Source organism: Canis aureus, chromosome 2 (genome assembly GCF_053574225.1).
Source record: "Canis aureus isolate CA01 chromosome 2, VMU_Caureus_v.1.0, whole genome shotgun sequence".
Classification (NCBI taxonomy): domain Eukaryota; kingdom Metazoa; phylum Chordata; class Mammalia; order Carnivora; family Canidae; genus Canis; species Canis aureus.
This window is the reverse complement of record NC_135612.1, coordinates 23957132-23971750: the sequence shown is the minus strand read 5'-3', so window position 1 is coordinate 23971750 and position 14619 is coordinate 23957132. Positions and strand designations below refer to the sequence as shown.

Sequence of the window (14619 nt, the reverse complement as noted above, 5' to 3'; positions counted from 1 at the left end):
ATAGCCCCAAACTGGAAACAGCCCAAATGGCCATCAGTTAGTGAATGGATAAACAAATTGTAGGATATCTGTACAACTGAGTACTACTCAGAAATTTAAAAGAATGAACAATTGATATAAGGACCAACATGGAGAGAAATCAAAATAATTATGCTGAGTGAATGAAATGAGGCAAGGAGAGCACGTATTTTGATTCAATTTATATAAATTTCTAGAAATGCAAACTTATTTATAGATGGAAAGCAGATCAGTGATTGTTTAAGTAAGAGGGGCAGATGGGAGGGATTTCAATGAGGTAGAAAGAAACTTCTGAGGGTGATGAAAATGTTTAGTATCTTAATTAAGATGATAGTTTCATAGGCGCACACGTATGTCACTATGTACCACCGCGTGCATTTTAAACACATATGTTTCATTGTATGGTAATTATATTTCAACAGAGATATTAAATAAAATCATGTCAAGGTTCTTTTTATAATGCACTTATTTATCAGCTGTGAACTTAGAACTACACATACACACACTACACACACACACTTCATACCTATAACCAGGCCACAAAATTAATGAAGGACATCAGCCTTCTCATCAAATTTCACATCACAAAGGATTTTTTATACTTATACCTCGAAGTGGGGACTATGCAGCCCAAATGAAATGAGGCAGGCCTTATTGAAAAGACTGAGTAGTTTAATAAAACATACTAATAGAAGGAGCTGTATTCATAAAAATGACAAAAATACTAATTTTTTCACAGCAGTTTACCTCCTGCTTTGCAGGTTATTTTCATCACTCAAGGAAGGCTTTGCAGGAAGTCTTAAATGAAGATGAATGAGAAAAAAGTCATAACTGCAAGATTTTATATTGCTTATATATTTTTGGTTTCAGATTGGATTTATTTCTGGATATGGTTGACTGTAAGAAATCTGAAGATTATTTAACTATTACTGGGGTTACCTGTACCTTTCCTAATAGTTCTTATTTCCCAGAAATTTTTCTGAGGTAAGTTCATAAAAGATACTGATATGTATGTTTCCTGCACTCTAAGGATCTCTAATTTTCATATAGGAACCATGAAATAATTTCCTCAGTTCTCTTTGCTCCTATATGAGAGGTATGCCTTTAAAAACAAATATATGTCTATATGTGTCTATATATAATAAGTATGTTTTTATATATGTCATAAATATATTTGAAAGGAGAGGGTTTTTTATTAACTTCTTCTAATATACACTAAAGATGGAAATCTCAATTCCATTAATTACTTGCCATGTAATTTCACATTGTAAAGGTAAGCCTTCAGGGCAATAATTTCCATCATCTCCAATGAACCTGATTAAAATAATTGGCTATTTCCATAACAAGTGCTCTAACAAATGGTCCTGTTCTGTCAGAGAGGAATGGGTCTGATTAGAAACTGCATTGTTCTGTTATGCTATTGTAAGATTAAGGTAGAATAAAAAAAAAGTTTAGTTCCTTTTAATAAAATCCAGTGACTTTCAAATTGGACTAAATATCAGTAAATAGTAAGTATAAGTGTAACTTCACTTAATTTGGTTGTTTAATTTGGCTCTGAGTTAATGATTTGAGTTTATGCAGAAGCTTACTTCTCTATACTCATTAGAATCTCTTTGTCCTGTGTTTCAGAGGATAAAGGAAGGCTTATGTAGTCTCAATTAAATGGGCGATAGTCTCACTTATCTTCAGAAGTGATATTAATATTTTCCCACAGCAGATTCCATCCACAAGGTACTGTAATAATTAACACATTTTGTTATGTCACGCACAGGTAGAGAACAACTAAGATCTACTGATGATCTACTTTACTGAGTATTCACATACATTTTTGAACCATGCAGAGCTTTCCGTTAAAGGTCCTACTGGTTCCTTGCTGAGGTTTGGGTTTGAGTCTGTTCCCTATGTGACCATTCTCAGATCTAAACTAAAGTTCCAGCAGCTATCTTTTTTGTACCTCTGCTTATGGTGACAACAGAAATTCAAGAGCATGGGAAACACAAAACTTTTTAAGGCTTCAATTCAAAGTGGCTCACGGTCACTTCATTCATTCAATCGACCAAGCCAAGTCACATCCTCAAGTTCAAAGTTGAGGGCTGAGAGAAATATAGTCCTCTTGAGAAGAAGACTTCCAAAGTTATATGACAAAGGGTGAGGATAGAGGGCAGGGTGAAGAATTGAGGCAATAATGCAGTCTATATATCAGTTCAAAGTCTTGTCTATAATTGATTGCAAACATGGAAAATGGAGAATGTCTAGAGTACCATGAATATGTAAATATTCATTATGAAACCAAGTATGGAAAGTGTCATTTAGCTTCACCAAAAATGTGCTGTTTTATGGCTATTGTGGCATCACAAATGTACTTCCTTTCGATATATCTATCAGTTGTTTAAAATCATGTCACATTTACATGCTTCATTTTTACAGAGGGTTTTTCCTTTATCTTGTTTTTTTCCCAGAATATCTAGTTGTTTTTCTTATTGAGGGACATATGAACTTATTCACCATATGATTACAGTCTTTCCATATTTTGATTGAAATTCATTCCAAAGTTGTTTTTGTTTATTGTTTGTTTGTTTGTTTGTTTGTTTTTAAAGGACTGTATTCATTTATTTGAGAGAGTGTGTGGACAAGCAGAGTGAAGGGGCAGAGGAAGAATAAGCAGACTCCCCGCTGAGCAGGGAGCCTGACATAAGATTTGACCTTTAACCCACTGGGCTACTCAGGTGCCCCCCCAAAGCTTCTTGAAGATACTCTCCTGGAGCCTCCTGAATTCTTCTTTTGAGTTGGACTGACTGCTTTCCATGCCTGCTGAAAGCTACATCCTGGGACTTCTTTTCCTTGCTCCTCTTTAAGTATTCTACTCTATACTGGAGCCTAAATTGCTTTTTTTGTATTCTCTGTTCATTTGTCATACAACATCTTCAGGTGATTTTCATGAAAGGAGTAAGAAAAACATTACTTTAAGCCTTTGTCTTAAAAGTGTCCCCACACTTGAATAACATTTCCTTGGTAATTGGAATCTAAGTTTAAATCCATGAATCTCAGAAATTTAAAGGTATGCTCATTTCTTCATTGACTTCCTATATATGGTTACTGTCTGAGAGGTCTGAAGCTAATGTAATTTTTGCTTCTTTAAGGTTAACATGTTACCTATCCTAGGGCTTGGGGATTTTCTCTATATCCATATTTCACTAGGATTTGTCTGGCTACATCTTGCTTTTTATTTATTGTGCTGGTACTCATTAATTTCTTTCAGTATGAAGACTCATTTGTTATTGCCTCCACTTTCTCTGTTTTCCCTAGAATTAAGAAATTAGTCCTATAATGAATTTCTTAAATTGATTCTCCATGTTTGTTAAACATAAATCTCAGGTTTTTCATTTGTTTATATTTTAATCTAAGTTTTGGAAGCTTTCTCTGACTTTATTCTCCTGCTTCATTAAAAAAAATCTTCCAATCATATTTCCTACATCTGTGAACTCTTCTTCAAAGTGATGTTCTTATTTTATGAATTATCATATTTTATTTGTTGTTTTTAATTAAGATATTTTAAAAAAGGTTTCTCTGTCCATGAGTCATACTTGTGTCTTCTGGTATCAGGCTATGTGTTCATTTTGGATCTTCTGTTTTGTGCTGCTTACCTCTAATGACTTGTGGTCCTTGACTATGCATTTATATGAATGAAAAGCTAGATTGATTAATATATATAATAGGTGTAGTTTCTTCAGTCTTTTTATAAGATTATTTTAATCAATAGTCTTCTCTCCTGCATGGAGGACTGAATATAAGCTCCAAGTATGTGGAGCCTAGATAGGGAGCAGGAAGCAAGGCTACCTCTAATTGCCAAATGAGAAGGGTTTTATTCAGTGATACCGATTGGGACCTCAAGTTCTCCTCCTATAAAAAACACTCTTCAAGTTTTTAGACAGCAGTCTTTCAGTTGTAGCCTTGGAAATCATGCTTTGTTTGTAGGGGATGTAGGAAGGGAAGACGTAAACAACTGGGGTCACTGTTGTAAAGAAAGTTCTTAATTAACTAACTTGATTTCGGTTTAATGAGTTAATTAACTCACTAGTTAATTAACTCACTAGTTAATTAACTAAATCATTTCTTTGTACCAGCTGACTAGAGAAGACTCCTAGGTTGGACTCTTCTACTGGGAGAAGAACAGCCCTTACCTCCATTTCAGACTTTTCCAGGTCAAGATGTAGGCTTTTCTATCAACATGACTTCTCCCTATATTTCTTCATCTAGAAATGTTAAAAATTACTGGGGTGCTAATAGTCCTTTCTCACTATTTTTAGCCTGTTAAAACATTATTCTTTTTATTTAATTTTCACTGTCACTTCAGTAAGATTTGAGAATAAAGGTATGATAAATATGTATATTCAGTTTGCCATCTTGAAAGCCTACATTTAAGTTACATATATAATATAATATAATATAATATAATATAATATAATATAATATATAATACAATATATATACAAGCACATATATAGTTAATTAGTTAGTTAGAAACATAGAAACAAGAAGGAGACAATCCCGGGGTACCTGGGTGGCTTAGCTGGCTAAGCACCTGCCTTTAGCTCAGGTCATGATCTCAAGGTCCAGGGATGGAGACCTTTGCTAGGCAACCTGCTCAGCAGAGAGTCTGCTTCTCCCTCTCCTTCTGTCCCTCCCCACTGCTTGTGCCCCCCCCCCCCACCCTCAAGTGATTTTTTTTTTTTTTTAAGGACACAATCCATTAGGGAATCCTTTAATAAAACAATTTAACTAAAATGTTCACTATATACTCCAAAGTCATTAATGAAGAAGCTTTTTAAGCATTTAAAGACCAACCTCCAACCACCATCCCTTAACTTAAAGATGGCTCTTTGGGGAAGGTGGCAGCCTCACACATAAAATCATTTCTTCTGACTGCTCAGTAAAGTTGCAGAAAAGCATATTCCCTGAGAGAGCAATAAACTCAGTCCCAGAGATTGTTGAGGAAAGCTTCAGGAGAAGTTATTCTTTTTTTAAATCTAGCATCCACTAGATAAAACCCTTCTTCAATATATATTCATTTGAGACACAGCTAGAGTACCATCAACACATGTCATATAGACAGTAAGAGAAAAGAAGTTAAATACAAATGGGCTTTCTACCATCATTATCAAAAGTTTTATGCTAGAAAATAACCATGATTCAGATTTTTATGTAATTCTCCTCAGAAGAGAAAAGAATAGCAGGTAATTAATAAAGCTCTAAGAAGATTTCTGTGACCATTTGATTCTATTAAAAAGCTGAAAAGTATTTGACAAGAATCTCTATATAACTCTTTGGTTCTTTCTTTAAAATGAAGTGGAGGATTTACTCACATTTTTAATTCTAAAATACCTTGAAGTACACTCCATATGTGAAAAAAGGTGCCCAGCAAATAATATTCAAACTACTATGAAGAATCAAGGGATTGGCAGTCATGGGGGATGAAATGTCCAAACTTTTTCAATTAAAAGAAAAAGATTACATACACATGTACACACGCATATGGTTTCTGGCATTATTTACTCATACTATTTTCATGAATGTTCATATTCTCTAAGTGCAACATAATTTTAAAAATTACAAAGTCTGGTTCTTTGTCCCCCAAATTAGTTTCTTGAATCCTTTCCCTTCTGCCTACATAGCACAACTCAGTGTTCCTGACAGTGTCAGAGCTGCCAATCTGTGCGATCTCTGTAAGGAAGCCCGCAGAGAGAAAGATAAAGGAGAAGGTGATGAGCATTTTTTAATTCTTGTTAATTCCTGTTGGCAAATTTGCTTTTCCCTTGTAATTACTTCTTATAGAGATGTGTTATGAATTAAAAATAATAGAATACAGAAAGTTAAGTGCATAACTTACTAAATGCATAAATATTCCAAGAGGTAATTAAAATAAAACAATACTTTAACCTTAGAATATTACATGTTTTGGTGACAAATAAAAGTGGATGTTTCTGAAATTTTCTAGACCATGATAGAATATATTACTGAACAAAGAAATGTTTCTATAATGAAGCAGCATGCTGCATATAATTAAAACATTAAAATAGTATACAGACAAAAGCGTTAGGCCCAACAAGCTTCATTACGTATGATGAAAGATAAAAGAAGAATACATTTGTAAAACTAGATGTCCTAGTAAGTAAAAATAAAAATAAACTGAAATCTGACTGGTTTGTAAATCTATCAATTATATTGGACAGAGTCAAGTAACGTTTTTGGCTTCTCATTTTCCTACTTTTATCCAACAATTCACAAAAATAGGTAACCTTAAGGGTTTTACCAATTTACTTCTTAATTCTGAAAAGTGAACACTGCTCTGGTATTTTAAAGAATATTACCTGCACCGAAGGAAATTAAAGTGAATACTGGGAAAATAATTTATCCAATTCCCACTAGCAAAACACACAAAAATTCAGCTGCACTCATACATATCTAAATATGTCAGCTTTCTCTCAGAGACATGCCCTGAATTATGCTACAAAATGGAATACCTGCTAGATGAAAGAGCATTCAGAACGTCAAAACAGAAACACATCGATTACTAAAACATAATTTTAAAGTGCTTCCAGCACATACAAAATACATTTATTTTCCACAGTTATGTAGTGCATAGTACTACCTTATTATAAAGTAAGCTTTGCATCTATTTGCTATTTATCCCTCAATTACATGGTAAAATTGGACAGTTAAAAATAGAAGAATACATAAATATAAAAATCTTTGGTTTTATGTCTTGAAGCCTTTTATCCTAAGAGGTCTAGAAAAACTATTACTTTGAAAAAAATGTACTTTTGTGACAAATTCTCCATTTTCTATAACAAGGTATTTACCCTAACTTTTGAAACCTTCAGGTCAAGTCATTCATTTAGTCATTCCATGATTTTACATTTCAGTTTCATTGTTCATATCTAAGGTATTGATCTAATGATCATATGCTACTCCTCCAAATACCTACAGTCGTTTTATATCCTCCCAAACTCATTTATTACAAAATTCATAAAATTTTCCCCTGTGGTGCCTATAACAAAAGAACACACAGAACAATAAAAAGAAACAATGTACATTTTTATTATATTTTAATGACATCCCCCTTGCCTGTACATGCACAACCAAGTAGAAACATTTTAGCCACAGGCATCTCCAGAGATCCACTCTGTGCCAGTCTGCAATACAAGTTAATGGATAGAAACTTCCATTAACAAAAAAGTTAAAAGGCAACTAGCTATCTATTATAAATAAACAGTGCATTTATGAGTTAGCTCATCCTAAATCACTGTATGAATGCCAGGGTACAGACATTGTCACAAGTATTTCTCCTAGGGCTGCATACATTTATCTGATTGAGGTTTCATTTTATTTCAATAATCATAAGTAGACTACCAATTTGTAGGTAGAAAATGGTGGGTCTTTTGGGTTAGCTAGAAGCAGAAGAAATAAGTTAACATAAATACGAAACATCCATTTGTTGGTTGGTTACTCTTACGAGTTCAAGTTTATATGAGCTCATGTTTAAGGTTTTAATTGTCTTTTCCTTTCAAAGGTTTTAAATTTTTCTAGTCCTTTCTAATATGGTCTCAAAATTCTTGATCGTATATTTCTATCAGTAAATTTTTTATTGTGGTATGCACTTCCCATAAACATCTAACTATCTGAAGTTATTAAATGAATATATCATGTACCTTATAAAATGAATATAGAAATTATAAATTTTAAAAATAATGAGAAAATGTTGCAAAAAGCATCTCCCTAATTGTGATGGCTTCATATTAGCATTAGCATCCCAAAACATGGTACTCACTCTGGGTGAGTTCATCAACAACAATGGTGGAAGTAAGAATATCATATATAACATGTTGCTAATTTCAATTTAGGAAGCTAATCTCCGGGATGTCTGTGTGGCTCAGTGGTTGAGTGGCTGCTTTAGGCTCAGGTCGTGATCCTGGGGTTCTGGGATCGAGTCCCACATTGGGCTCCCGGCAGGGAGCCTGCTTCTCCCTCTGCCTGTGTCTCTGCCTCTCTTTCTCTCTTTCTTTGTGTATCTCTCATGAATAAATAAGTAAAATCTCAAAAAAAAGGAAGCTAATAAAAAGGAAAAGCTGTAACATATGATCAGTTTAACACTGTTCTATTTCATGTTGTGTGCTTAGCTCATATTAGGAGAAGAAATGTTAGCTGACATTTGCCTTTCCTCTTGCATTATCAGTATTTTCTCCAATCTGATATTCCTCTTTATATTTATTTTCAGGCCAATGTGGGTTTGGTGAGGGTTAATTTAATTGAAAATAGGTAACATAAGCAGTTGTACTATGTTGAAAGTATGCTGCTTTGTAGAACTCCTACTTTTTGCTCAGAACCTCTGCACTAGTGTCCTTCTGACAAATATATGCACTGAGGTACCTTGTCAATGGATGTGGCAAGTAGCAATAAAATTAATACATGTAATTGTTCACAGAAAGTAAATACAAAAGTAAATTCTCTTATTTTCTTTGTATCTATCAGAGAATACTCTGATAGAAACAATAGTTTCTTGCACTCATCTAAGGTATATGCATCTAGACATGAGAATCATTACACAATAAGTAAAGTGTCCAGGAGGATGGATCTGGTTATTTAACGTATGTCCTATTTGTTTTTAAGCATAAAACCATACTCCCCTATTCATGATTCCTAATTCATGACAATGGTTAATAGAATTAGATTTTTTTGTTATTTCAATCATCTCTAATATGATAAAGTATTTCTAACTGAAGAGCAAAAGAACATTTCTTAGGCTAGCTTAAGGACAATTGCCTTTTTATTTTATTTTTTTTAAAGATTTTATTTATTTATTCATGAGAGAGAGAGAGAGAGAGAGAGAGAGAGAGAGAGAGAGAGGCAGAGACACAGGCAGAGGGAGAAGCAGGCTCCATGCAGGGAACCTGATGTGGGACTTGATCCCGGGTCTCCAGGATCACACCCTGGGCTTAAGGTGGCGCTAAACCGCTGGGCCACCGGGGCTGCCCACAATTGCCTTTTTAAAAGCTGGACTTGGGCAGCCGGGGTGGCTCAGTGGTTTAGTGCCTGCCTTTGGCCCAGGGCCTGATCTTGGAGACCCGGGATTGAGTCCCACGTCGGGCTCCCTGCATGGAGCCTGCTTCTCCCTCTGCCTGTGTCTCCACCTCTCTCTCTCTCTCTCTCTGTGTCTCTCATGAATAAATAAATAAAATATTTAAAAAAATAAAAGCTGGACTTGCTATGACTAATGTTATATACTGAAGCCTATATACTTAGACAGATGCTAAAATCATAGGGTAACTGTAAGGGAACAAGTCACCCAAATCAAAAAAGGAATAGTGGGTTTTCCAGTATATAATATCTTTAAAAAATGAAAACATTTTTTTTACCTAATAGTAGATATTTATTTCTATCTTTGAATCAAATCTTGAAGCAGCTTCCATACTTTTCCTGGTGACTTTTAGGTAATAAAAATATCCTTATCTTACTTCCAGTTAATAAAGAAATAGTCTTTTATGTTTTACATATTAAACTAAGTCCAGTCTTGTGGTATCTAATAATCCATGAATACATCCAGTTTGGAAATTTCTTCCCCAGCTTAGGTGTACCCTGGCGAGGAAAGACCGAGCCCTCTCCTAACACTTGCGAGGCCTGGGCAAAAGGGCAGCTGTCTCACATGTTTAAATATTTAAAAATTATAAATAATAATAATAATTGTGAAATATGTATCTCTCTACATATATTTACATATATGTGTTTATATGTGTATATGTATATATGTGTGTGTATATATATATATATATAGATATATATATATATATCCACATATATTCTTCTACTTTTCTAACAAAGTGAAGTAATAGGTTTGCATTTCAAACTCCCAGATACCTCAGAGGTGCACAAAACAAAGTGAGGACCCTGGAATAAAGGGCTTTTAATCCACCCTTGTCAATGGATAACCGAGCCCAAACATCCAAGCACTGCTTCCCTCACCCAGTAAACAGCTACCCTATGGCCTATCACCGAGCTGAAGGGTATGCACACTAGTGACACATTTCATCCATGGCAGGGCAGATATGAAGAAGAGGCCCACCAAGGCCCTGGGAGTAAGCTTGGTGTCATTCGAGCATAGTGTAGTGGGGACCTTGGGCATGGTCTGGAAGAGGAAAATCTATCTCCAAGCAGGGAAGCATGCTCCTTTGTGCCCACTGACTCCTTGTTCCATGGTGACAGCTGATATAAAATGAAGGCAAAAGCAAGGTCTCCAAAATAAGAGGACCAGGACAGGAGGACTCTTCCTGGCAGTGCCCAAGGAGAGAACTGAGAAGGAAGCCAGGATAGTTTTCTTTCTCATTCCAACACATCCTCTACTCTTAAGTCATATTTTGACCTCTCCTGGGTCTGAGCAGTTTGTCTTTCCTTGATGGCCAGGCTGAAATGTGACATTAATGACTACTGGATGTGCTGAATATGCAATTGTGGCTTCATTCTCTTCTGGGGCAATTTTGTGGGTTTTGTGAAGACACCTCATTTCTGGGAATCCCTTACCTCTAGCTTCCCTTTCTGATGGGTCACTATGATCCTGGTGGTCCTCTTGGTTCCCTGTGGACCACCACTCCACGAGTCAGGGAGCTTCTCAGGCCTTTCCCCTTGGGCTCCATCTCCCTTAAGATAACATAGCCACTTTGTTTTGAGAAGGTTATACCAGGTCCACAGGAAATCCGCACATTCATTCCCTGCCATACTCTAAAAGTGTAGTCTGTTGCTTCAGTCACAGCCTCTTGTCTTTGGATATCCCCAGGCAGGCATTAAATCATCAGGATGTGTATATAATTGCATGCAATCACTACAAATAATAAAGGAAAACTTGATGTTTTATTTCTTTCTGATCTCCATGGTTTCTTTTTCCTTTATCAGTAATGATGTACTTAATATCAATCATGTTTTTAAAAAGGGAATATTTAAGAAAACAAGATATCTGCTTTTAAATCCACCAAGGCTCTTGAGTTTTATACTTGATAAAACCTTAAAATAAAAATTGGGCAAGAAATTTGAACCTCCAAGAGTGGCTCTATTTTCAAATGACAAAACCAAATCATGTCCAAAATCACAGGAAAACAGAAAGTGACCAGGAAGTTCATTTTAAATATATTCTCTGAACTATTTGAGAATGGCAGGTCATAAACTACGGGAGAAAGATAGCTGGCAATAAATATTTTTCTTCAATTCAACTGCTCTGAAAGGGAAAGAAAAAGACTATGTTCTCAGATAAAAATGTCATTTACACTCTTACAAGACTATACTCAGAGAAACTGATATAAGTTATATTTCCTAGGAGTTTTAAATATCAATTAAAAATAGAGCCAATTACAAATTAAGATATCCCAAAGAAATAAAGCAATGTCTACATTTGTTTAATTTTTGATATATAAGACCACCAGTGAAAAATTATACCAAATATCTTAGATGAATTCATAACTTAAAGTAATTAATAGTCCAGGAACTTATCTAAGCAAACTTACAAGATTAACCAGAAATAAAGCCAGCCATTCTTAGTCAACCCATCTACATAATTATGGCAATGTTGGCAGTAATGTATTAACATGGACACTGCCATCTTTCATGGAGAGAAAAATGCACATGGTGAGTTTTAGCAAAAAACAAAACAAACAACAACTAAAGTTAAAATCCCTGTGTATAGACTTGCAGATATACAATGAATTTCATCCTAAATGAGGACATAGAAAACTATTCTGAAAAATGCTAGCTGTATTGTCACCAAAATAATATCTTATCATCTTCTAAGTGGACTCCATTGGTTACTATATTCAAATATGGTGAGTCATTTATATAAAGCTCCAAAGAAATGGAATAATTTCCCAGCCTCTAAAAGGGCTGTCTTGGACCTTTGTAGCTGAGCATAGGGATTTATCTTTACTGTTGTACACGTTGTACATGTTCGCTGTTCTCATTATATATGCAGAGCCAATTGAGAAGAATTTGGACTATTTATTTTTAACCTATACCCTGATTTTCCCTAAAAGCAGTTGAGACAGCTTGCAGCAAGATCCCTATATATTAAGAAAGGTAAACATAAAAATAGATATCTGAAGCCATATAGTAGAGTGGGAATGATAGGATCTTAGGATAGAATACTTACTAGATTTGTCTATGCCACAGCATAAGAAAAATAGCTCCTATAGTTCTCAGTACCTAAAAACATTGAGCATCTTTGTACCTCAGAAAAAAGAAACATGTACTTCCCCTGAATTTATATAAAATGTATAAATAATACACTGATAATAGGTATCCTGTCATTCATTCAACAAATATTTTATTGTAAACCTACTATGTGACAGGCGCCTTATGAGATATAAGGGATAAATTGGTATGTAAAATAAGTACATAACTGCCAAGGAAGGGCAAGTAACCACAACTGGTCTAGTGCAAGAGACAAGACAATTCCATTTATTTCTACTGCAATTCACCATGGTTTTCTTGGGGTTTCTGTTTTGGTAGTCCAACAATAAGCAAAGGTTTGCTGAGCTCTTACTAGTCATTCATTTATCAACTCTATATTGAGTACCTGCTATGTGCTGTGCACGGCACAATTCTGAGTTATGATCAGGAATCAAGGATTATTCAGGCGGAAATTATCTTTAAGCTACCTGGAGTGATGAGAAATATACAAATAAATACAAAGTAAGGTAGACAGAATGGAAAAATAAGTGTCAACCAAGGTAGAAAGTTACAACAGCTTTATTGCTTGAAGGAGTAGAAATCATGCAAGTGCTCCTGGAGGATCTGTACCTGGGATCATAGATGAGCCATAAGGGAAAGGGCTCCCCAAGAGAAAGCACATCAGCAAAGGTGGCAGAACGGGCAATCAAGGAAGATGAAGGAGGAATAGCAAGTGGCTAAGTTGGGCAAAGCATTCGGTATATAAAAGGGAATGTGGGAATAAAGTAGGGAAGTTAGGTCAGGACTAGGTTTTGGTAAGTAATGAGGTTCAGCTTATGGAGCTGGTGGCCCCAACTGTGTCTCTTACTATGCATAGGCTAGCAAAGGAGACACACAGCTAGACTTTTGGCCTCTACCACTTTATAATCCATTATGTACATGGCAAGGCCAATGCAAGATCCTTGCAGTTAATTACTCTCATGTACCTTTCATCTACCAGATGACGCAGAGTTTTACAAAGGAAGCAACTACACAATTGGCACCAGTCTGGGAAGGACATATTCAGAACCACCTGATCTGTGCCACAACCACCTTCTCCTGTGCTTACCTCGTATGCGTGACTACAGTTTCTCAGGACCCATTTCTCCCAGAAGGGTAACTCTTGTGCTGCAATCCTCTCTAAGCACTGCTGGCTCCTGTCTTAGAATATTAATCTTGAAGGAGTCACTGCCTAGGCTGTGAGAATGTAGCTCACAAAGGACCTCAGCTTAGTCTGAAGAGGTGCAGCATTAAAGCACATATGATTGGGAAAAGACAGCAGACAGTGGACCGGGCTGGTGAGAACGTATATGGAGAAAAGCGACTCCAAGAAAAAGAGTGTGCTGACTGTAAACCACAAACAACACAGAGTCTAGAAACAAACATGTTAAATGGCTCTCTACATATTCTTGATAGAAAGCCTTTCCCATCATTCCTTCATATCTCAAAGGAAGTCACCACCAGCAGGGCAGCACTAACAAAATCACTCTTTCTGGGGAGAATTCGAAGTGCTGAGTCAATCCTTATATAGTCAATCCTTTATAGTCAATAAAGTGCAGACTTTATTCCTTGGGTGTATATGCACAGAAGTGAGGATATGAGAAGATGCAAATGTTCCTTGAATTAATTTTCAACCTCACCCCACCAGCCACCTTCATAGTTACCATTCATTTGACAAGAACTCCTACACCTTCCCACATTTCTACCTTACTTTGTTTTCATCTGTCCTGTCTTCTTTGCCTAAAGATGAAACTTTCCACGTGAGCTTCCAATGCTATTCCCACCTGACTACTCCCATCTTTTCCAGGCAATTGAGTTAAACAATATTAAACTACTTTTTTAAATCATCTAACAATTAGGTATCTATCATTCTTCATATACTGCCCATCTTGCCAGAGCTTTCAGTAAGTTGATGAACACCAGCAATCTCCAAAAGGTGGGGAAAAAATGTATGCTGTTCCAAAACTTGTTTGGCCACAGGATTTTTCCTAGATGAAATAGTGTTTTTCTCCATATTAATTTCATAAGCTATTGAAGGCATATGCTGTTTTGTAGAGCTTTTTCATTTTTTTTTTGTCTTCCCTAGCACCCAAATTATGGAAGGCAGATATTAGTAGATGATACATTAATGGCAGATTGACAGATTAAAGTTTCAGTCACTTATTTATTTACTTAAATATTTATCGAGTGCCTACTATGAGTTTTTTAGGCATTGAAAAAGAGGAAAAATAAACAAATCAAGTCCTCACTCTCAGGAAGCTTACTTTCTACAGGAGAAAAAAACAGTAAGAAATAAATACACAAAAAACCACACTGGTTGGTGAGGAATTCTAAAAAATAAAGAATAAGAGAATGGAC

The 14619-nt window shown here is 35.5% G+C and overlaps 1 protein-coding gene across 2 annotated transcripts in view; it reads right to left on the bottom strand.

The window, feature by feature from the left end:
- The window catches only part of EDIL3 (EGF like and discoidin domains 3), a 389979-nt gene that overhangs the window by 179630 nt on the left and 195730 nt on the right, over positions 1-14619 (bottom strand). The window lies entirely within an intron of this gene.